Raw genomic sequence first — 24,712 nt, forward strand, 5'->3', positions numbered from 1 at the left:
AGATCTCCAGAGGCCAGTGAGTGCTTACCTCAGCCAGGTCACGGCTCTCTCTGCCAACAGTCTGGGTCCCGTTTGCCTGGATGGACGTCTTTGAGATGGACCTGTTCTCCTTCCCAACTTCCACCTTGAAAAGGGCCCATGAGCCAAGGGACTCAAGGACTTGGTAGAGACAGAAGCTAAGTGACCGGCCAGCAGAGGACTGTGGCTCAGGTGGCCTAGAAAGCCCTGAATGAGAAAGTGGCCCCCCGCCTCCTTCCGCGGAACAGCCTGCAGTCAGCCTGTCGGGCTCAACAGGAGGCAGCGGCACGGAGGGCCAGACAGCCGGCCAACGATAACATGGCCGCCTACAACCCACAGCCTCAGGGCCAGCACTAATCGGTTGAAGGATAACGAACTCTATCTAATCAGACCAGAGCACTTGCATCCCCCAGCCTCCGCCCCTTGTGGTTTTGGCACATAAAATCCAGCCCCAAGGACAGCAGAGGCTGAGTCTTAACCTTCCCCAGTTGTGGCTCCATCCCCCCACTCCCTCTAATAAACTCCCCGCTTACTTGCTCGCTGAGTCTGCCTAATTCCTTGAACGACTCTGATCTTACAATAAGTGCCTGGGACTTCAACAGTCTTCCCATCAAAGGTGGTGATGTGTGAGTCCCCAGATGCCTGCTAGGTGCCAGGGAAAAGTGGGTGGCACTTGAAGATGCCCCTGAGGCCCAGGTCTGTGGGAGGAGGGGATGCAGTGCTCCAGCTACACATGGACACCATTCCAACCTCTGGGCCTTTACACTGGCTGTTCCCTCTGCCTGGATGCTCTTCCCGCCAGTGTCTACATGACTCCCTTTCTCATCCCTTTCAGGCCTCTGCCCCCGTGCTTCCCTGCCTGCCCTGTCTTAAAGGGTAACACCCCACTGCACTCTCTTGCCTTCTTCCCTTCTTTATTTTTCTCCAGGGCAAACTGTGTTACTAGAAGTTACATCTCATTATAATAATTACTAGTGGTCCAGTGCATGAAATGCATGCACATTAAAAGGGGATTAATTAGAGGAAATATTTTAATATTGCTATTTGCCCTTTCTCTATAATAGAAGTGTCAGAGATTAAAGAAAATTAGTAAAATGTATATGAAAATCTTCCTCTTGTCAGGGTCTGGGGTGTGCCATGGGAACCAGGGTCAAGTCCCACCCACCCATGTGTGCCTCAAAATGGCTCGAGACCCAGACCTGGCTGGCCCCTCCCCAATGGGCTAGATCCAGACCCAGCTGGTCCCACCCTTGTCAAGCTCCACTGGATGGGGGGCACAGCTTCAGATCCCCTGGCCTGGTGCCAGGGTGGGGGGTGGCCTGAGGTCCCCCAGCCAGGGCTGGGGTGGGGGGCATGGCGTGAGGTCCCCATCAAGCCCCACGGGGTGGGGGGAGGGGAGGGGCACGCAGCCTCAGGTCCCTGCTGATTGCTTGTTAAGGCTTGTTATGGGAGCTCAGCCATCTTTGTGGCCAAGTGACGGTCAGTTTGCATATCCACTCTGTATTATATAGGATACTACCATATATTGGCTTGCTGTCTTTCTCTAGGGACTTTTATCTATGTTTCAACAAAATAAATGAAGTCCTTGCTCTGGGAGAACTCCTATTCTGTCAAGAGGAAGACAGAAGGAAATAAAGAAGTGATCAATAGAAACGATGATATACTTTAAAGGAAAGAAAATGGGGTTATAATAGAGACTGGGAAGGGTGGCTCCTTTCTTGGGGGTGGTCAGGGAAGGCTTCTCAAAGGAGGTGACATTTGTACTGAGACTTCAAGGATGAGAGTGCATCACCTATGTGAGCAACTCAAGGAACAAGTTACAGCTGAAGCGACAATGCTGCAAAGGTCCTGAATGGGGATCCTGCCTGCAGCATTGAGGCTGTTGAATCATACCTGAGCTGGCACGCATCTGCAGTAGCACCAGGTTCTGCTCCCACCACACATGGGCCTCAGTGCCCAGCTGCACCAGGAGACCTACTACCTGGCTGTCCACCTAGGGGTGGGGGAGATCAGGGTCTGCCTTCTCCTGACATCTCACACCCCTGCCCAATGCCATCCTCACACCCTTTCGTGACCCCACAACAGGTACAGGGGGAGTGAGGGAGCACTAAGGTGCACATCCAATTCCACAGGGAGCACTAAGGTGCATAACCAAATCTGAGCTCCAATCTTACCCCAACCCCACTCCCTGCCCCACCTTTTCCATCTCAGGCACAGACAGGATGCAGAGACCAAAAACTAGGTCATTCTGGAACCTGCCCTCTCTCACCCCACATCTGATCCTCTCAAACTATTTTAGAATCCCACCATTTCTCCCCACCCCTTACTACCCTCCCCCTGATTCCAACCACACCAACACTTTCCTCCGCCTGTACCACTGAAACAGTCTACCTGCCCCTTCGCCCCCAACAATTTGTTTCCACACGAAGCCAGAGGGAACCTCATCCCATTTAAAATTATAACCCCCCCACCCCATACATGCATGCATTTTCTTTTTTTAAAATTAAATCTTTATTGTTTAGATTATTACAGTTGTTCCTCTTTTTCCCCCCATAACTCCCCTCCACCCAGTTCCCGCCCCACCCTCCGCCCTCACTCCCCACCCACTGTCCTCATCCATAGGTGCACGATTTTTGTCCAGTCTCTTCCCGCATCCCCCTCACACCTTTCCCCTCCAAGAATAGTCAGTCCACTCCCTTTCTATGCCCCGGATTCTATTATAATCACCAGTTCATTCTGTTCATCAGATTATTCACTTGATTTTCAGATTCACTTGCTGATAGATGTGTATTTGTTGTTCATAATTTGTATCTTTACCTTTTTCTTCTTCTTCCTCTTCTTAAAGGATACCTTTCAGCATTTCATTTAATACTGGTTTGGTGGTGATGAACTCCTTTAGCTTTTCCTTATCTGTGAAGCTCTTTATCTGACCTTCAATTCTGAATGATATCTTTGCTGGATAAAGTAATCTTGGTTGTAGGTTCTTGGCATTCATCACTTTGAATATTTCTTGCCACTCCCTTCTGGCCTGCAAAGTTTCTTAGTATTTTACTTCCGTACCGCGCCTCCTCTGAGTCTCGGTATGCTTTTCTCTTTCCTTCTAGTTGTAGAATTTCCACTCAGCCAGCCTTCCTGTGGTTCTGGATGATGTCCGTTCCGTCTTTTAGTTGTATTTTTGAAGTGGTTGTTCGAGGCAGCAAACTCCAGTGTTTACCTATGCCGCCATCTTGGTTTCGCCTATGCATGCATTTTCAAGTTTTATTTTTCTGGGACTTATTACAATCTAATATATTATACTAGAGGCCCAGTGCATGAAAATTCATGCACCTGGGGGATGAGGGTCCCTCAGCCCAGCCTGCGCCCTTTCGCAGTCTGGGAACCCTCAGGGATGTCTGACTGACGGCTTAGGCCTAAGATGGAAGTCAGACATCCCTCTGGCAGCCTCCGGGGAGCGGGCCTAAGCCTTTAGTCCAGCGGTTCTCAACCTATGTGTCACAACCCCTTTGGGGGTCGAACGACCCTTTCACAGGGGTCGCCTAAGACCATCCTGCATATCAGATATTTACATTACGATTCATAACAGTAGCAACATTACAGTTATGAAGTAGCAACGAAAATAATTTTATGGTTGGGTCACAACATGAGGAACTGTATTTAAAGGGCCAGAAGGTTGAGAACCACTGCTTTAGTCGGACATCCTTAGCACTGCTGTGGAGGCGGGAAAGGCTCCCGCCACCGCCACTCTGCTGACCAGCCATGAGCCGGCTTCTGGCTGAGCAGTGCTCCCCCTGTGGAAGTGCACTGAACACCAAGGGGAAGCTCCTGCATTGAGCGTCTTCCCCCTGGTGGTCAGTGTGTGTCATAGCGACTGGTGGTTCCACCATTAGGGTCAATTTGCATATTACCCTTTTATTATATAGGATGTTAATTTTTTTACTGTCTTTCTCACACTATTATGGAATAGGCTCCAGGGAGGAAGGGACCTGACTGTTTTGTTCTCTGCTATGTCCCCAAAGTCTAGAACAGGGCCTGACACAAAATTGATGTTCAGTAAAGTTTTGTTGAATGTACAGATGATGGATGGATGGGTGGATGATGGGTGGAAGGATGGAAGAATGAAAGGATAGATGGAGGAATAGATGCAAGGATGGAGGGATCAATGGTGTGTTGTGTGCTATATTGTTGGGGTTACCACTGAAGTTGCCCCAGATGATGTGATGCAAGGGAGTTTCAATGGAGGGGTAGGTTGATGCAGGGGTAGATGAATTGAGGAGTAGAAGAATGGAGGAGTAGAGGAATGGATGGATCAATAAATGGATAGAAAAGTGAATAAATGGATTGAAAAATTAAGGGATAGATGAATAATTAAGTGGGAGGATGTTGTAAGGATCGATGGATAGGTGGATGGATGCAGCATGGACTTAAATGGATGAGGATAAGATGAGAGACTGACCTGCAAAGGGCTGAGAGTAGGGCTTACCCTTCTGCCTTCTCACCTGAACTTACTGCCCTCTTTCCAGAAGCTCATGGTCTTTAGTGCTGAGCTCCACCTCCATGTGGTACAAGAACGACACATGCTGGCTGCAGAAATGCCCATTAGAAGCTTCCACACTATAGGAAAAGTCCCCAGTGATGGGAACCAGCTCACAGGAATAGGCCAGGTGGTAGGTGCAGGTGCCTTGGAAGTGAGTCACAGCCCCACCGAAGGGTATAATAATGGGTATCTCCAGTGGCCATGCAGGTGTCTAGGGGGCTCAGGCCACCCAGCTGGCTACCCCACAGACCACAGACCTCCCCAACAGCCCTGGTCTGTCACAGCTGCAGCATCTGGGCATCGGTTCACCCAGCCAGGCCCCACCAAGGGAGAAAGACCTGACCCGGTGACATGCCAGAGGCCTGGGGCAGGCAAAAGTATGGGCCTGGCAGCTGGACTGGAAAGAGCAGAGGCCAATGGGCTGACTTAGCATGAGGATGGGCATGAAGATGATGCTGAGCGTCAACTACAGGGAGTGCCGGATGCTCTGTGGGGCTCAGAGGGCAGCAAAGTGTGACACTATTTCCCGCAGCAGAAAGCCCAGGCATGGACACGAAGTCAGTACCCAATACATTTTTTTAAATTATTATTAGCAATAGTAGTATGGTCAGGACTTAAGTGTTGGACACTAAAATAACACTAACAACAGCAATAGTAAAGCAAGTCTGGCACATGCCCGGGTTGCAGTCTCGATCCCCAGTGTGGGGCGTGCGGGAGGCAGCCAATCAGTGATTCTCTCTCATCATTGATGTTTCTATTTCTCTCTCCCCCTCCCTTCCTCTCTGAAATCAATAAAAAAAAATTTTTTTTAAAAAAGGAAGCACTTGGCACACAGTGCTGAGCACCGGGAATGAGCTTAGTAAAAATCACCAATACTACAGACGTGAGTTGCAGCACCTGGTAAGTCCCCTGTCTGCCATCTACACCAGTTGAATATGGGTGTCCTGGATTGGGGACCTATTCCTGGCATGTTTTGGGGGTTCCTGATCCTCAAGATGCCTGGTCCCCTCACAGGAGCAAGACCCAGCCCTCCACTTACCTAGTAGGAGTAGCTGCTGTGCTCACAGCTGAGGTGCTGGGGGCACACACACCTGTCTGGGAATCACAGGTGCACTTCGAGGCAGGCACAGCCATGAGAGTAGGCAGGGCCGCCACTGGGCAGGTGCCGGTGCCACTGCGTGGAGATGCAGAGACATGGGAAGTGGGGACCAGCAGAGCAGGTAGCAGCTGTGCTTGGGGTATGTGCGCTGAGCAGGGTGAAGGAAACAGATAAGGAGGCCTAGGATCTGCACGCCCGATGTCCCTGCTCCCTGTCCCAGCACTTCAAATCCCAGGCCCGCCTCTGACCTGTGGCTTCACCTCTCTAGGGCCCAGCACCCCCCATCCCTAACATGGGCTCTTCAGGACTGGCCTCAGATTTGTTTTGAGGACTAAGCAAGTAAAATAAATTGTTTGTGGCAGTGCCTGGCACATCATGAGTCCAGGGTAAATGTGACCTATTGTTATTCCAGAAACAGCCCCTCGTCCATACCTTTCCAGCTCCCTGAGCACTGTCCCACTCCTCCCCTGACTCCAAAGCTTTTGAGGGCTCCCTACTGCCTAGGGGTCAGATTCATAATGACTCTAACATAGGGCAGGACATGGTTTTAGGGGTGTTCTGACCCCTGGGATGGTCCCTGGAGGCTCTCGGTGCCTGTTGGTTGGGCAAGGGAGTGGTGGCCCCCAGAGAATGTGCAGCCCTAATTTTCAAACATCTAATATCCAAGCTCCAGGGAGTCAGCAAAAGCTGTGCTGCAGGGGAGGAGAGCAGTATGTCTGGGGACATCGGAAAGGTCTGAATGTGGACTAGGTTTTTCATGATATCAGGGAATAATTATTCAATTAGTTAGGTGTGAACAAATCATGACCTTTTTTAAAATCCTAATTAATTAAAGGCTCACGCTGAAGTATTTACAGGTTTACACAATGTCTGGGATTTACTTTACAAGCATAAATAAATAAGGTGAGGAGTGAGTGGATAAAACAAGGTTAGCCACAACTTGGCCATGGTTGAGCTGCCTGATGGATACAGGAGCATTTGTCATACTATTCTCTCTACTTTTGTTTATGTTTGAAAATTTCTAGACTATAGAATTATGTGAATAAAAAAGAAAGAATTGAAGGATGCTGTATGATAAAACTTCTTCCATCCCTGGAAAAAGAAAATCTTGGGTTCGAGTCGCACAATGTCCTTTATTAGCTGTGAACAAATGACTGACTAGCTCTTTGAGCCTCAGTTTCCCCAACTGTAAGAGGAGATAAACACAGACATTGTCTCTCACTCACAAGGTGTTTCTTAGGAGGTGACAGCAACAAGCCTATGGAGCCCTCTGCCCCATGCTTGGGACAGCGAGGATGCTCAGTAAGTGTTAGCAGCTATTGATGATTATGTTCGCATCTCCAGAAATTAGAAAGGTGGGCCTCTCAGGCCAGGCTTCCTGAGAGTAGAAAAGAACACCCAGACCACTTGGCAGAAGGCGGGGAACAGCACAGGGTCATCGAGTAAGCCAGGGGCTGTATTAAAATACATAGCCACCAGTAGAGCACAGGCTCTGTACCAATCAGCATGCGTCCGCTGAAGTCTGGGGAGAGTCTGGAGGCCCTGCCACCCCAGGCTTTGAAATGTGGGAAGTGGCTGAGGGCACGCAGGAGTACAGAAGTGTCTCTGTCTGTGGGGCACGTGGATGAGTTCCCACCCTGCTTGACCATGACTCCGCGCAGGAGGAAGAATTCCGCCCGCGCCCAATAGTGACGTTTGCACCCCGACAGACTGTGGCCAAGCAGGGGATGCGGTCACTGTGCCCAGCAAGACACAGATGACTTGGGTCGGAGAGAGCTCAGAATGGATACATGCAGACATGTGATGAGATAGTGGACCCTCCCCGGAATTTCAAACAGATCAACGTGCCAGACACAGATACCAGCTTCTCCCTGGAATCCACACGACCCCCACACAGATACTGACTCCTTCCTGAATACCCTGCCGACCCCCTGTGACAGGGACCTCCTCCGTTCATGCCCCCACCCCTCACCCAATCGCAGTATAAAACAAAGTGCCCCCCTCCCTGTGGGTGCGAATCGAGGGGCCCTGTCTTTGGAGTTCGTGGGTTGCCCGGGGGACACAGATTAAAACCTTTTCCTTTTCTCCTCTTTAACCATTGGGTTCTCTTTGTTCTCTACGCCGCTTCCTGAGCCACCTAACAACTGACACAGCTGGATACACATGGATCTGGGTGGATTTCACTGTGCAGAGGGCACAGGGCCCTGGGGGGCGCCTCCCGGCTGACCGTCTGCCCCTCCTCACTACAGACTGGACACCTTGCTCTTCTCCAAGGCAATGCGGGCCTCAGCATCACCCCTGGAGTCACTGTTGCCTTTGAAGTTGCCGCAGAGCCCACAAGTGTGGTCCTCATGCAGCTGCTGAGGCTGAGGCTGAGGTTGTAGGGGAGGTCAGTGCTGAGCCACAGGCCAAAGCCAGGCTGCGCCTGGAGGAGGCGCTCCAGCCCAGACAAGCCGGCACCCATTCGAGGTGCAGGAGCAGATAGATAGACTCAAAACAGGACCACGTTGGGTTGGTTCCGTGTTGCTTAGCTCACAGTAGATGCTCCAATATATGTGAAATATTTTTAAGTGAAGAAGCAAAGGTAGGACTATAATAATGAACATTTCTTGGTTTATCCTGCTTAGCGTCCTATTCTCCTTTCTTTGGATTTCCTTGGGAAACCACCCCTCGATCTGTCTGTCCATGTAGTTCACAGGAAGGTGACCCACAGGAGCTTCCAGCACATGACCCACGTCCGGCCAATCAGCTAGTCCACATGACTGCTTGCGGTGGTCACATGACTCAAGCTGGACCAATGAGGAACAGCCCTGAGATTTTCCCGGAAGAGGCCCTCCGTGTTCAGCGGCTTTTACCAAATTGGCAGCCATCATCATCCTCACAGTGTGGGGCAACAGTGCCCGGAGAGGAGTCGCCACAGAGGGAAGTTCGGCCGGAAATGAAGACGAGTTCTGGACAGTGGTTTGGGCATTGGATCCAGCTGTGCCTGCAGACTGTTTTCAGTTATGTAAACCAAGAAATTTCTTTCTTTCTTAAGCTGGTTTGAGAGGTGTTTCTGTTTTTTTAAACATGTGTTCTGACAAACATAGATAGAAAAGTGAGTATAATCATAGCATAGAGGCAACAATGGGAAAACATTGGAGGGGCTGTGGGTTCTGTGACTGGCATCTGAGGTGAGGATTATCCTATGGACTGAGCCCTTAAACCTGCGGAGTCCTATGCCGGGACTCCGGGTAGTTAGTGTCAGAACTGAATTGAACTGGAGGACACCAGCTGGTGTGCGCAGAGCTGGAGAACAGGTTGGTCTGGGGGTGAAAACCTCACACACTTGGCATCAAAAGTGTGAGTAAAAAGAGCTCAGAATGGTTTTTACATTTTCACGTGGTTGAAAAAAATATTTTTAAATAACATTTTGTGAGGCATGAAAATTATGTAAAACTTAAATCTCAGTGTTCATAAACACCATTTTAATATAACCCAGCTCATTTGTTTTTGTGTTGTCTGGGCTGCTCTTACACTACAACAGAAAAGTTAAGTAGTTGTGGAAAAGTGTTGCCCAGAAAGCCTAAAATATTTATTATCTGGGCCTTTACAGTAAAATTAGTAACAAAAGAAGGAAGATAATTTCAGATTGAGAAGCTGAGTTGTGTAACAATGAGTGGCCGAGCCTCGGGGGCTGCTTTGAGTTCGGTGGCCACGAAGACCTTCCTGAGCTGAGACCTGTCTGAGAGAAGGAGCCAGCCAGGTGATGTCTGGGGAAGAGCATTCCAGGAGAGGGAACAGCAAATGCAGAAGTCCTGCGGTATGAATGATCTGGAACAGCAGGGGCCAGTGTGGCAGGAGCTGGCTGAGCCAGAGGGGAAAGGAGTGTAAGAGGTGAAGGGAGCTGTTGAACAAGAAGCAGCAGCACTTGAAGGTCTCTTAGGAAGATGTGTGAAGGTCAAATTTCACGCCTAGAGTGATGGGGAACAATGGACGGTAGTTTCAAAGCTCAGGGGAAAGATAATGGAGAAGAGATTACCGAGGAGGTGAGCAAGCGTGTGTGTGTGTGTGTGTGTGTTGTGTGTGTGTGTGTGTGTGTGTGTTGGGGAAGGGAGTGTCTCCCTCCCAGTCTCAGAATTAATAAAGGAAGTCAGAAGAGAAGACATGCTCTGGCATGGAACAGGGGAGCTTTTGTTTGTTTGTTTTTAATGTATTTTTATTGATTTCAGAGAGTGATGGGGAACAATGGACGGTAAGGAGAGAGAGAGAGAGAGAGAGAGAGAGAGAGAGAGAGAGGGAGGGAGAGAAACATGAGAGAAACATCAATGATGAGAGAGAATCATTGATCCGCTGGCTCCTGCACACTCCCTACTGGGGATCAAGTCCATAATCCGGGCATGTCCCCTTGACCGGAATCGAACCCAGGACCCTTCAGACTGCAGGCCAATGCTCCATCCACTGAGCCAAACCAGCCAGGGCCAGGGGAGGTTTTTTTTTTTTCCAGCTCAAAATTCATCTTGATTTGGGCACCCAAAGTCCTGGGGAGGGGGAATTAACTGCACCCTTCCTGGGCCATTTTCCTGGTTCCAGCTGCCTTGAATGCTCCCACTCAGTCCACATGGCTCCCTCCCTTCTCTCTCTTGGCACTTCTCACACACCGCGGGCCATCCTTGGCTTCAATATATAATACTGATGGCCCTGCCCCAGCACTCCCCAGCCCTCGCCCTGCTTCATTTTGCTGACATTCTATCTAATCTGAGTATTTACCTGTACCTTTTCTTTCCATTTTAATTTTAATATTTTCAATTACAGTTGACATTCACTATTTTATTAGTGTCAGGTGTACAGCATAGTGGTTAGACATTTATATAACATACAAAGTGATCCCCCCATAAATCTAATACCATCTGGCACCATGCAAAGTTATTACAATATTATTTACTACTAGAGGCCCTGCACACAAAATAGGCTTGGCCTGCAATCAGGGCCATCTTCCCAGGCTGTTGGCAGCCGGCCCCGCCCCCTGTTTGCCATCCAGGGATCGGAGCCTGTGGGCTGGGGGAGGGACCGAGAGGTTGCCCTTTCCCACCTGCTCACTGGCCCCTCCACCCCTGGTCGCCTCTGTGTGTGGGGTGACTGGCAGGGCAGAGGCCTTGGTCTGGCACCACCCACCCTCAGTTTCCCGTTCCCTATCAGGCGATCAGAGCCTGCCTGCCAGGGAAGGGACCAAGAGATTGGCCGGTAGGCCCTCATCGGGCGATTAGGGCCTGCAGGCTGGAGGCAGCTCCTGCATTGAGTGTCTGTCCCCTGGTGGTCAGTGAGCATCATAGTGACTGGTTGTTCCACCATTCAGTCGATTTGCATATTACCCTTTTATTATATAGGATATTCCCAATACTGTACTTTACATCCCAGTGCCAATTTGTTACTTCTTAATCTCTTCACCTTTTTGACCCAGCCCCCCAAACCACTTCCCATTTGACAACCATCACTTTGTTGTCTGTATCTATGAGTCTGTTTCTGTTTATTTTGTTCTTTTAGACTCCACATATAAATGAAATCATGTGATACTTGTCTTTCTCTGTGTGACTTATTTCACTCAACATAATACCCTCTCGGTCTATCCATGGTAAGATTTCATTCTTTTTATAGCCAAGTAATATTTTATTGTATATAAGTGCCACAGCTGCTTTATCCAATCAAATATTGATGGATATGTAGGTTGCTTTTATATCTTTGCTATTGTAAGTAATGCAGCAATGAACATAGGGATGTATATATCTTTTCAAAATAGTGTTTTAGAATATTTTGGATAAATTCCCAGAGTAGAATTGCTGTGTCATAAGGTAGTTCTATTTTTTAATTATCTGAACAATCTCCACAATGTTTTCCATAGTGGCTGCACCAATTTGCAAACCCACCAAAAGTGCATAAGGGTACCCCTTTCTCCACATTCTCACCAATACTTACTGTTGTTTTTTTTTTTTGTTTGTTTGTTTTTTAAATATATTTTATTGATTTTTTACAGAGAGGAAGGTAGAGAGATAGAGAGTCAGAAACATCTACCAGCCGCCTCCTGCACATCCCCCACTGGGGATGTGCCCGCAACCCAGGTATATGCCCTTGGCCGGAATCGAACCTGGGACCTTTCAGTCCGCAGGCCGACGCTCTATCCACCGAGCCAAACCGGTTTCAGCCAACACTTACTGTTTGTTGACTTATTGATGATAGCCATTCTGACAGGTGTAAGTTGGTATCTCATTGTGGTTTTAATTTGCCTTTGTCTGGTAATTACTAACATTGTGCATCTTTTCATATGTCTTTTGGTCATCTGTATGTCCTCTTTGGAAAAATGTCTACTCAGATTCTTTGCCCATTTTTTAATTGGATTATTTGGGGGGGGTGGTGTTAAGTTGTATGAACTCTATATAAATTTTGGATATTAACCCCTTATCAGATGTATTATTGACAAATATGTCAATATTTGGTAGGTTGTCTTTTCATTTTGTTGATGGTTTGTGTTGTTCTGCAAAACGTTTTTAGTTTGATGCAGTCTCGTTTGTTTATTGTTTTATTTTGTTTCCTTTGACCAAGGGATATATCAAAAAATATTACTAAGAACAACGTTAAAGAGTGTTGGGGAGCACAAGAGACTTGGTTGGAAAGTTGTAAGGAGGACATTCTGATAAGAGGGAAGGGTGTGGAAGGCCACCTGCCCTGTTTATTGGAATTCTAAGTTAGAGGAGACTTAGGGGAGTGTCAAAGGCGGCACCCCTAATTATTCCTTGACCTTTCTGTGCATGTGCGGAACCCTGGGTGTTTACTGGAATCCTTATCTTAATCCCTAAGTGCCCTTGTTTAGAGGACCTTGCAGACACCTGTGTCCTCCCAAGATTACTCACCCTACTGATTGTATCTAAAGATAAAAATTCCAATAAAAGCCTACCGAGGCAGGCAATTGAGGCTTCCTGGCTGCTATCAACCAGGCTGTGCCTTAGCCCTCTCCCCCACAGTGAAACTGTGTTGGAGTAATCTGTTCATCCGTCATTCAGGGGTTGCTGGTCAGAAGAGTGTGCTGCCTATGTTTTCTTTTAGGAGTTTTATGGTTTGGGGTCCTATATTTAAGTCTTTAATTCATTTTGAGTCTATTCTTTTTTTTTTTTTTTTTTTTAAATATATATTTTATTGATATTTTACAGAGAGGAAGGGAGAGGGATAGAGAGTTAGAAACATCGATGAGAGAGAAACACCCATCAGCTGCCTCCTGCGTACCTCCTACTGGGGATGTGCCCGCAACCAAGGTACATGCCCTTGGCCAGAATCGAACCTGGGACCTTTCAGTCCGCAGGCCGACGCTCTATCCACTGAGCCAAACCGGTTAGGGCTTGAGTCTATTCTTATATTTGGTATAAGAATGTGGTTTAGTTTCTTTTCTTTTCTTTTCTTTTCTTTTTTTTTGCATGTATCTGTCTAGTTTTCACACCATTTATTTATTTATTTTTTAAAAATATATATATTTTATTGATTTTTTTACAGAGAGGAAGGGAGAGGGATAGAGAGTTAGAAACATCGATGAGAGAGAAACATCAATCAGCTGCCTCCTGCACACCTCCTATTGGGGATGTGCCCGCAACCAAAGTACATGCCCTTGACCGGAATCGAACCTGGGACCCTTGAGTCCACAGGCTGATGCTCTATCCACTGAGCCAAACCGGTCAGGGCCACACCATTTATTGAAGAGGCTATCTTTACCATATTGTTTACTCTTGCTTCTTTTGTCATGGATTAATTGACCATATTGGTGTGGGCTTATTTCTGAGCTTTGTATTCTGTTCCATTGATCTATGTATCTGTCAGTACCATGCTGTTTTGATTGCTATGGCCTGGTAGTATAGTTTGTTAACTTTGTTTCTTTTTCTCAAATTTGCTGTGGCTATTCAAGGTTTTTGTGGTTCTACATAAATTTTAAAATTATGTGTTCTAGTTCTGTGAAAAATGCCATTGATATTTTCATAGAGATTGCTTTGAATCTGTAGATTGCTTTGGGTAGTATGGACATTTGAACGATAATAATTCTTCCTATCCATGAGCATGATACATACACCTTTCTGTCTTCAATTTTTTTTCTTCAATGCCCTGTAATTTTCCAAATACAGGTCTTTTACTTCCTTAGTTAAATTTATTCCTAGTGTCTTTAATGAAATTATAAATAGGATTGTTTCCTTGATTTTTCTTTCTGATTGTTCTTTATTGGTGTATAAAAATGCAACCAATTTTTGAATATTAATTTTATATCCTGCTGCTTTACTGGATTCATTGGTCAGTTCTCATAGTTGGTTTTTGTTTTTGTTTTGTTTGTTTGTTTTCAGTGGAATCTTTAGGGTTTTCTGTATATAGTATCATGTCATCTTCAAGACAGTTACTTCCTTGTTTTCTATTTGGATGCTTTTTATTTCTCTTTCTTGTCTAATTGCTGTGGCTAGGACTTCCAATACTATGTTGAATAACAGTGGTGAAAGGGGACATCCTTGCTTATTCCTGGACTTAGGGAAAACACTTTTAGCATTTCCCTGTTGAGTATGATGTGAGCTGTGTATTTGTCATATAAAGCTTTTATTATGTCCAGGTATGTTCTCTCTATTCCCACTTTGCTAAGAGTTTTTAGCATAAATGAGTGCTGGGTTTTGTCAAATTCTCTTTATGCATCAATTGATATGATCATATAATTTTTATTTCTCATTTTTTTATGTGGTGTATCACATTAATTTATTTGTGGATATCGAACCAACCTTTCCTCCCAGGAATAAGTCCCACTTAATCATCATGTATGATCTTTTTAATGTATTGCTCAATTCAGTTTGCTATTATTTTGTTGAGGATTTTTGCATCTATGTTTATCTGGGATATGGGCCTATAATTTTTAATTTTTTTAAATAATGTCTTTGGCTGGTTTTGGAGTCAGAGTAATGCTGATCTAGTACAACAAGCTTGGGAAACTTTCCTTCTCTGAACTTTTTGGGCACAGTTTGAGAAGAATAGGTGTTAACTCTTTTTTGAATATTTGGTAAAACTCACCTGTGAAACCATCCAGTCCAGGACTTTTGTTTGTTGGGAGGTTGTTGTTTTTTATTACTGTTTCAGTGTCATTAATAGTAATCAGTCTGTTCAGATTTTCTGTTTCTTCTTGGTTTAGCCTTGGAAAACTGTATGTTTCCAGGAATTTAACCAATTTTTCCCAGATGGTTCAAATTATTGGTATATAGTCATTTATAATATTTTCTTATAATCCTTTGTATTTCTGTGGTGTCAGGTGTTACTTCTCTTTCATTTCAGATTTTATTTATTTGGGTCCTCTCTTTTTTTTTTTCTTGATGAGTCTGGTTAAAGGGTTATTCATCTTGTTTATATTTTCAAAGAACCAGCTCTTGGTTTCATTGATAGTTTGTATTATTTTTTTAGACTATTTTATTTCTGTTTTGATCTGCTTCCTTCTACTCACTTTGGGCTTTGTGGTTGTTTTTTTCTAGTTCCCTTAGGTATAAGGTTATATTGTTTATTTGAGATTTTTCTTATTTCTTGAGTTTGGCCTGTATTACCATGAATTTCCCTCTTACAACTGCTTTTGTTAGTTCCATAAATTTTGGGTTGTGTTTTCATTTTCATTTGTTTCAAGATATCTTTTCATTTCTCCCTTGATCTCATTGTTAACCCATTCATTATTTAAAGCATGTTATTTAGCATCCATGTATTTTCAGTTTTTTTCTTGTAATTGATTTCTAGTTCCATCCCATTGTAGTTAGAGAAAATGTTTAATATGATTTTAATTGTCTTAAATTTATTGAGACTTGTGTTGTAGCCTAACATGTGGTCTGTCCTGGAAAATGTTCCACGTGTGCTTGAAAAGAATGTATATTCTGCTGCTTTAGTGTGAAATTATCTGAAAGTATCAATTAAATGTGTCTGGTCTGGTGTTTCATTTAAGGTCACTGTTTTCTTGTTAATTTTCTGTCTGGAAGATGTTGAAGGGGTGTTAGCATCTCCTATAATTGCTATAGTACTGTCCATCTCTCTTATGTCTGCCAGTATTTGGTTTATATATTTACTAGTAGGTGCTCCTACCGTGGGTGCATAAATGTTTACAAGGATATTTTTTTTTGTTGGATTGATCCCTTTTTCATTATAAATTGTTTTTCTTTGTCTCTTGTTATAGCCTTTGTTTTAAAGTCTATTTTGACTGATATAAGTATTCCTACCCCAGATTTTTTTTTCATTTCCCTTTGCATGAAATATTTTTTTCCATCCCTTTACTTTCAATCCATGTGCCTTTGATCTGAGGTGGATGTCTTGTATTCAGCATATGTATGGGTCTTGTTTTCTTATTCAGCTACCCTGTGTCATTTAAAAAAAATTTTAATCAATTTTATTGGGTGACACTGATTAATAAAATTATATCGATCTCAACTATACATTTCTATAATACATCATCTGAATATTGCATTGTGTGCTTATTACCCAAAGTCAAATCTCCTTTTGTCAACATACATTTAGCCTTTACTACTCCCCCACCCACCTTTCACTCTGGTAACCAGCCAGCCCTCTCGTACCTCCGTATCTCCTGCCGGTCTCGATGTGGCCTCCTCTGCAAGTCCTTGGTTATAAAGCTTCTCTCCAGATAGTCTTCAGTTGATTATTCAGGATGATTTTCTAATACTTTACTTGTTATTCCATTTTGAGTGTAGCTTCCACCTAATCCCCCTCCATCTTGGATCTCCCTCATTAATTTTTGACAATTTTAATATAATGTGCCTTGGAGAAGGCTTTTTTGATTGAGATAATTAGGTGTTCCGTTTGATTCCTAGATTTGAGGACCTAGCTTTTCTCCATAGGTTTGGGAAGTTCTGTCAACTATTTGCTTGAATAGGCTCTCTGTGCCAATCTCTCTCTCCTGTCCTTTGGTATACCCATTATTCTTATATTAGAGGCTCAATGCACGAAATTCATGCATGGGTAGGGTCCCTAGGCCTGGCCGGCAATCAGGGCTTATCTGTGGGGCAACTGGCGGGGTGATCGGGGGCCCCCACTGGCACCCGCCTTGGCAGGCCTGGCGCTGCCCGCTCACCAGCCCCTCCCCCTGCCGCTAGTCACCTCTCTCTGTGGGGCGGGGACCCCTGCTGGCACCCATCTTGGCTGGCCTGGGGCCTGCGGGCTGAGGGCAGCTCCTGCATTGAGCGTCTGCCCCCTGGTGGTCAGTGTGCATCTTAGTGACTGGTCGTTCCACCAGTCATTCTGCCATTCAGTCAATTTGCATATTAGGCTTTTATTATATAGTGTTGCTCTTTCTGGTGGAGTCAGAGAGTTCTTATGGAATTATTTAAATTTGTTTACTCTCAGGTATTCCTTCTCTATCAATTTTATTTATTTATTTTTTAATTTTTTTAAAATATATTTTATTGATTTTTTACAGAGAGGAAGGGAGAGAGAGAGAGAGTTAGAAACATCCATGAGAGAGAAACATCGATCAGCCGCCTCCTGCACATCTCCTACTGGGGATGTGCCCGCAACCCAGGTACATGCCCGTGACCGGAATTGAACCTGGGACCTTTCAGTCCACAGGCCAACGCTCTATCCACTGAGCCAAACCGGTTTTGGCCTCTATCAATTTTAGATTTATATCTTCAATATCACTAATTCTTCCCTCCATCTGGTCAACTCTACTGTATTTCCTAAGCTTGCTAGTTCATTCTTTATCTCTTCTATTGAGTTCTTCTGCTACAGAATTTCTTTTTTCTTTTTTTTTTTTAAGTTTCAATCTCTTCAGTAAAATACTCCCTTTGTTCATTTTATTTCTGAGTTCATTAAACTGCCTATTTGTGTTTTCTTATATCTCATTGAACATTTTCAGAACTGCAATCATCTTTTCTCTGTCATTTAAATCCCATATTTCCATGTGTTTACATTTATTTTCTAGAGATTAAAAGAAATAATTTCTTATCTGCCTTACTTTGGTTATTCATGGTATTTGATGGATTATTTCTCTATCTAAGCATTTATGGGACAGAAATCTGCTCTTTCTTTAATTCCAGAAGGAGTGGCTGAAGTGCAAATTTTTTCTTCCTTTCTTTTTTTCACAGTGCTCTAGCCTCTCAGATCTCTGTAGGGTTGTGGAAAATACCCTGTATTCCATGGGGAGGTGGGCATCTTTGTGATCAGGTTGCCTTGTCTCAGGGGACTACCCCTGTGGGGCAATGCAGTTGGTGATGGAGTTCCAAGCCTGTAAAATCCCAGTGCTACCCCCTGCAACCAGATGATGTGGGCAGTGTAACCACAATTGGTAGGGGCAGGATGAAGTGGGAGAGCCCAACTGGTGCATTTGTGGCTTTGTACTTCTACTAATGGAGACTGCCAGACCTCAGCTGCTTTCCCTCTGTATCTCCACCCCATAACTGGGATGAGTTGCAGTATACTGTCACTCAGGGGGAAATGCTTCTTTTTCTCCACTTTTCAAGGTTGTAGATAATGTGCTCTGTAGCCTGACACACTTCTGCAGCTTCTCTGGGTGCCTGCTGCTAGCTCTGGAAGGATGAGGGGAGGGGGGTGCTGGGAGGGTGAGGGATGGCAGCCAAGTTTTTGGCTTTGTTTTCCTGCCTGGTAGTGGTAGTCACTGGACGACCACAGCAGCACCTCTGCACTTTGTCTCTCCCCAGGTCACTGGGTTTAGCCACAGCATCTACCAACCACACAGGCAGGAATACTCACTCTATCTCTTTGCTACTCTAGGCGGCAGAGAGTGCAGGCAGCATCTTGATTTCTCCCCTCTCCTGAGACTCACAGTGAGCTTTGGACTGCATCCATAGTACCTATCTCTGCTGTTTTTCCTCTTGTTCTGACTCACCCACCTTAAGATGTTTCAATATGTGGATCTCTCAGATGTGTTTGTGTGTTGAGCAGGGAATCCTTTGTTGAATTATAGCTGTTCAAATAGTTGTAACGTCAAGGAGAGAGACTAGGGTAACCTATCGCACTGCCATTCCGCTGACATCCTGTCCTATATCTTTTGATTGGAGACTTAATCTGTTTATATTTAAAGTGATTATTGATATGTACATAGTTATTCCCATTTTATTATTTATGTTCCTTTCTTTCATTCTTTAAAACAGCAGTTCTCAACTTGTGGGTCACAACCCCTTTGGCGGTCGAACGACCCTTGCACAGAAGTCGCCTAAGACCATCCTGCATATCAGATATTTACATTACGATTCATAACAGTAGCAACATTACAGTTATGAAGTAGCAACGAAAATAATTTTATGGTTGGGTCACAACATGAGGAACTGTATTTAAAGGGCCAGAAGATTGAGAACCACTGCTTTAAAAGTTCCTTTTAACATTTCTTGGTTTGGCAATGATTGAGTCCTTTAGCTTCTTCTTGTCTGGAAATGTCTTTATCTCTGTCATTTGATTCTAAATTATAGCTTTGCTGGGAAGAGTAGAATTGGTTATAGGTCATTTGTATATTTCATGCCAATCCCTTCTGGCCTGCAATGTTTCTGTTGAGAAATCAGCTAACAGTCTTATAAGAGCTCCTTTGTTGGTAACTAACTGCTTTTCTCTTGCTGCTTTTAAAAATCTCCCTCTTTTTTTTTTTCTTTTTCTTTTCTTTTTTTTTTTTTTTCCTAGCAGGTTTGGCTCAGTGAATAGAGTGTCAGCCTACAGACTGAAGGATCCTGGGTTCAATTCTGGTCAAAGGTACATGCCAGGGTTGAGGGCTCAAAACCCAGTAGGGGGCATGCAGGAGGCAGCCAGTCAATGATTCTCTCTCATCATTAATGCTTTTATCTCTCTCTCTCTCTCCTTTCCTCTCTGAAGTGAATTAAAAATATATTTAAAAATAAATAAATAAAAATCTCTTCTTTTTTCTTTAACCTTTGGCATTTTAATTATGATGTGATTTAGAGTGGGCCTCTTTGGGCTCACCTTGTTTGTGATTCTCTGTGCTTCCTGAATTTGTATGTCTATTTTCTTCACCAGGTTAGGAAAGTTTTCAGCCATTATTTCTTCAAATAGAAATAATCCTTTGCTCTCTCTCTTCTCCTTCTGGTATCCCTATGATGGGCATTTTGATACACTTGGTGTTGTCCTAGAGGCCCTTTAAACTATCCTCATTTAAAAATTTGTTTTTCCTTCTACCATTCTGATTAGGTGTTTTCTGTTAACTTGTATTCCAAATTGCTGATTTGTTCCTGTGCTTCATCTAATCTGCTTTTGATTCCATCTAATGTATCTTTCATTTCAGTTATTGTAGTCCTTATTTCTGACTGGTTCTTTTTTATGTATTCTGTCTTCTTTTTAAATATTTCCTATCTCTTTGTTGAAGTTCTCACTGAGATCATCTATTCTTCCCCTAAGTTTATTGAGCATTCTTATAACCAGTGTTTTGAACTCTGCATCTGGTAGATTGCTTGCCTCCATTTTGTATAGTTCCTTCCCTGGAGTGTTGTCTTGTTCTTTCATTTGGGACATGTTTCTCTGTCTCCTCATTTTGGCTGTTTGCCTGTGTTTGTTTCTACATATTAGGTAGATCTGCTACGTCTCCCAGTTTTGGCAGGCGTCCTTATGTAGTAGGTGTCCTGTGGGGCCCAGTGGCACAGTCTTCCTATTTACCTGAGATGGGTGCTCCAGGCATGTCCCTTGTGTGGGTTGTGTGTGCTCTCCTGTTGTGATGGAGCCTTGATTGCTATTGGCACATCCGTGGGTGGGCTGACTGGTTGTGACTACAGAGGACAAGTTGCTGTGTGAAGGCTGGCCCCTTGCTTTAGCAGGGCTCTGGTGCCTGCTGAGTCCGCCCTTTAGGTGTGTGTATTTTTGTGGCACTAACTGGGTAGTGGCTCAGGTGTGGTTTGAAGCTGGCCACCAGGTATGGTGGTTCAGGTGCCTCTTGGGAGGGGCTCTGGTACAGGTCAAGGTCAGCTGCTACCTGTATCTGACCTAGGACCACCTGATAGGAGTTATAAAGGATCTGCAGTTTGGTAGTAGCTGCCTGTGCTGGGCTTGAAGGTGCCTGGGGGTGGTTATGCTGTGAATGGAGGTTGGTTGCACTAGTGCTGAGCTTGGGGCCATTTGGCAAAAGGTACAGGGTGTCCTGAGGCCAGCTGCTGATTGTTTGGGATTTCTGGGCTTTCGAGAGATTTTAGGAGATTCTGCAGTGTGGGCCCAGGACAGCCACCTGTGTGGAGTAGCCTCAGAAAGATCTCTGGTGTGCACTTGAATTGAGTGGGATGGGGTCTCAGAGAATCACCAGGTGGGGCAAGAGCAGTGTTAGGTTAATGGAGGCTCAGATTTTGGCACCTGTCTGGGCCTGCAGGCTGTGTTGGGGAGATCTCCACAAAGGAACAATGGTGCCTGATAGCACTTCTGTCCCAGAAGAGCTGCTCTTCCAGCTCTTGCCCTGATGCCAGATAATTCAGTTTCTCCCTTGCTGTCCCTGCAGCTCTTCCAGCTGATGTTACTTCTCTGGAGCTTAGGGTGAATGTTTGTGAGTAAGTGGGTCTGTGCTTGGGACTTTTAAGATAGATAGTTACAAATTAGTCATGGGGATGTAAAATACAGCACAGGGAATGTTGTTGATAATGTTGTAATAACTATATCATGCCAGATGGATGCAGGACTTATCAAGGAGATCACTTTGTAAGTAATATAAATGTACTATGCTGCACACCTGAAACTAATATAATATTGGATGTCAACTGTAATTTAAAAAATTTTTTTTAAACTTAAAGAGATATGGCCAAAGCTGAATGAATATCACTATCTAAGAATGAATTTCCAAGATATACAAACAAATCAGAAAATGTATTAGACGTGTATTACTGTCAGAATTTTATTATCCACACTAGAGGCCCAATGCATGAAATGCGTGCATGGGTAGAGTCCCTAGGCCTGGCCAGCAATCAGGGCCGATCTGTAGGGTGACCTGTGGGGTGATTGGGGGGTGGCGCCAGACCACTCGCTGGCCAGCCCCGCCCCTTTGATTGTCCCACCACCTCTGGTCACTTCCTTCTGCAGGGCAACTGGTGGGGCGATTGGGGGGCCTCCCCTCCCCCCGCTGGCACCTGCCTTGGCTGGCCTGGGGCCTGCAGGCTGGGGGCAGCTCCTGTGTTGAGCTTCTGCCCCCTTGTGGTCAGTGTGCATCATAGCAAACAGTCATTCCACCAGTGGTTCCACCGTCCAGTCGATTTGCATATTAGGCTTTTATTATATAGGATTATAGCAGGTGAATCTTTCAGGCTGAACACTTCAGTGATAATTTAGTATAATTCCTCTCTGTCAGCTGCTGACGTGCTTCACAGTCAATAGTTCCTGTAGCAGTTTTAAAACATGAAAATTTTTTCAACAGGTAGAGAGTTGGGGGTCTGTCTCTGTCTCCTCTCACTGGGTCTGGGCAGGTGTGTGACTGCTTCAACCACAGAGTAAAGCAGACGTGAGACTGGGTGCAAAAGGCAGCATTTACTGGAATGCTCACTCTGGAGCCGAGCCACGCGAGAAATTCATATGTCCTGGGACAGCCATGCTGGGAGGATGTGCACGCCGCTTGGACAGACACTAAGTTGGAAGTCCCAACTGAGCCCAGTCTTTGAGCCTTCCAGCCCAGACGCCAGGCTGGTAAGGAAGCTCACAATCCAGTCCCTTCTGGCTGAGCCACTCTGCCCTTTCGGTCTCCTCGATGAGGACCTGGACATCACGAAGCAGAGACAAGCGGTCCCTGCTGCTCTCAGTCTGACTTTCTGAGCCACATAATCTTGAGCATAATAAATGGTTGCTATTTCATACCACTGAGTTTAGGGCGGTTTGTTATACAGCAGTAGAAATGGAACAGCTGCTCACTTAATAACTGCAGGATTTAAGTAGTATTCCTTTTTTGCAGAAACAAAAATCCATTCCCTACTCACACCACTATTTGAACATTCACAATAATTATTTCTGAATATAAAATGAATGCCCATCACAATCATTGTTAATCATGGTGCCATTTTACTTTCAGAATAGCTGTTGTGAAAGAATAATTGTACATTTCTCCTTGAATCTGACTGGAGAATGCCAACTTATAAACCGCATACGGAGCTCTCCATTCCAAGTTACACCCAGGAGGCTTTTCTATATTTGAAAGTGAATATTCAGCTATAAACATAACAATGAGTGCAGAGCCTTGCTGCTGTTCCTGATGTGGTTACAGTAATTAGATAAGACTGGTCAAATGCTCTGGCTCAGAGATGCACAGTAATGACATGGAAGTGAGAGTTTTGATAGGCAATTATTCTGAAGACCAAAATTCCAGCACTACTTCAAAGCAGCCCTGTGGTTGTTATTATTTTTCTAATCTCTTTGGGACTTCTGGGTGGGGGAGGGGAAATGGCAGGCTGGTGGGAACAGGAGGAGAAACTGGGGCTGGCTGACCCCTAGCATACAAAGGAAACTGGCTGTCGAGTGAACCATAATCTCCCCACCCCTTTTTCCCTCCAAGGCAGCAATGATGCTGGCAGAACCCACAGGGGCCCCCTGATTGACATTTTCCCAGTAAGCTGCCTATTAACTTTTAACGCCCCAAATCGGACAGATACCCTGAAATAGGGCCACATTCTTCAGCTCCCCCAGGGCAGGGCCGTGGCCCCTTCAGTGCCCACGGAGCAGCAGCCCCTCCTCCTAGGCCGCTCCTTCCTGGCCAGCTGAGCTGTGTCCTCTCAGGCACTCCAGGACGTGATCATGTCTGCTCAGAACCGCGGGTGGGCCATATTCTCTGAGTCCCAGAACTTCATAAAACACATGTGCAGTACACTTTCCGGCTGACAATTACAAAGGAAAGTGTGTAGTCACAGCCCTGTAACTCAATGCATTTCTAACAAAGCCACATGAGTCAGGTCTTCAATTACACCTCAAACAGGATGGTTAAGACTGCCAGCCACAGGCATGCATCTGGAAAAACTGCGTGGAGCTCTGCCAACCAGACAGGTACATAGGTGCTCCGATGGACTAAGCAGGGTGGGGATCAACCATGCACAGCTTGGTGTGCAGCGAGTGATGCTTGGAGCATTTTCCAAGATAGTGAGTTATTCAGAGGCCAATTAATGTTTTAGGAAATTGTTTGGGGGCTTGTAGTTGATGGGCAAAACATTATAATTGTTGCCATTGAAAGTTATGGGAAACCTGCACTCAGTTAGCGTTGTCCTGCAGAATATCTGGTTTTCAGCAACGGTGGGCAAGACTAGCCAAAAAGGCCCTTAATTTCTCACAGTTTAGAGGCAGCAGCGCCCCCTGGTGGGCCCCCACAAGAGAGGCAGACACTCTAGAAAACAGTGGGTGTCAGAAGCTGGGACCCAACCTCCAGCCTGGATGAAGGAAGAGGTGGGGTCTCGGGCTGTGCTCACAGGGCCTGGCGCTCCTGTCTCCATCCTGCAGGGCCTTTTCCTGTGTTGGCCAAAGGTGGATGTCTTTTTCCTTATTGGGCATCTACATTCATTTTTTCTGGAAATAGCAACCCATTTTCCTTTGGGAACCCTCCACTCCCACTCACGTAGTTCTTGAGGGTCAAACCTCCCTCCCAGCTCATGTGTCAGGTGTGCAGTGACTTGATAAGAGCTGAGCATATGGCCCCAATCTGTCCAGGGAGAGCAGGCCTGGGGCTTTTTGGCTATGGCTGTTGGGAAAGAAGCATTCCCTTCCCACCGGCACTAAGTGGTCTATGGTGTGTAAGCGCAGAGTTGTTTGTTGTTTTTTTGGGGGGGAGCGGGGCATCTCTGTCTCTGCTTGTAGGGGAGGCTGCTTGGATGTGAAGCTGACCCAGAGAAAAGCAGATTTGCGAGGAAAACAGGCACATTTCTGATAAAAATATTTGAGCAGCTGGATCCAACAGTACCTGAAGCCAGATGCTTCAGGACATCTCCAGTTACGAATCAATTCTTTTCTCCTGAGCCAGTGGGAATGAGAGGGTCACGGTCCCTGCCTGGGTTGGTCCAGGCCCTAATTCCTTGTTTCCTTCCCCCAAAATATCCTCATTGCTTCTTACATTTGCAAACTCAGAGGCCACA

Source organism: Myotis daubentonii, chromosome 15, assembly GCF_963259705.1.
Source record: "Myotis daubentonii chromosome 15, mMyoDau2.1, whole genome shotgun sequence".
NCBI lineage: Eukaryota > Metazoa > Chordata > Mammalia > Chiroptera > Vespertilionidae > Myotis > Myotis daubentonii.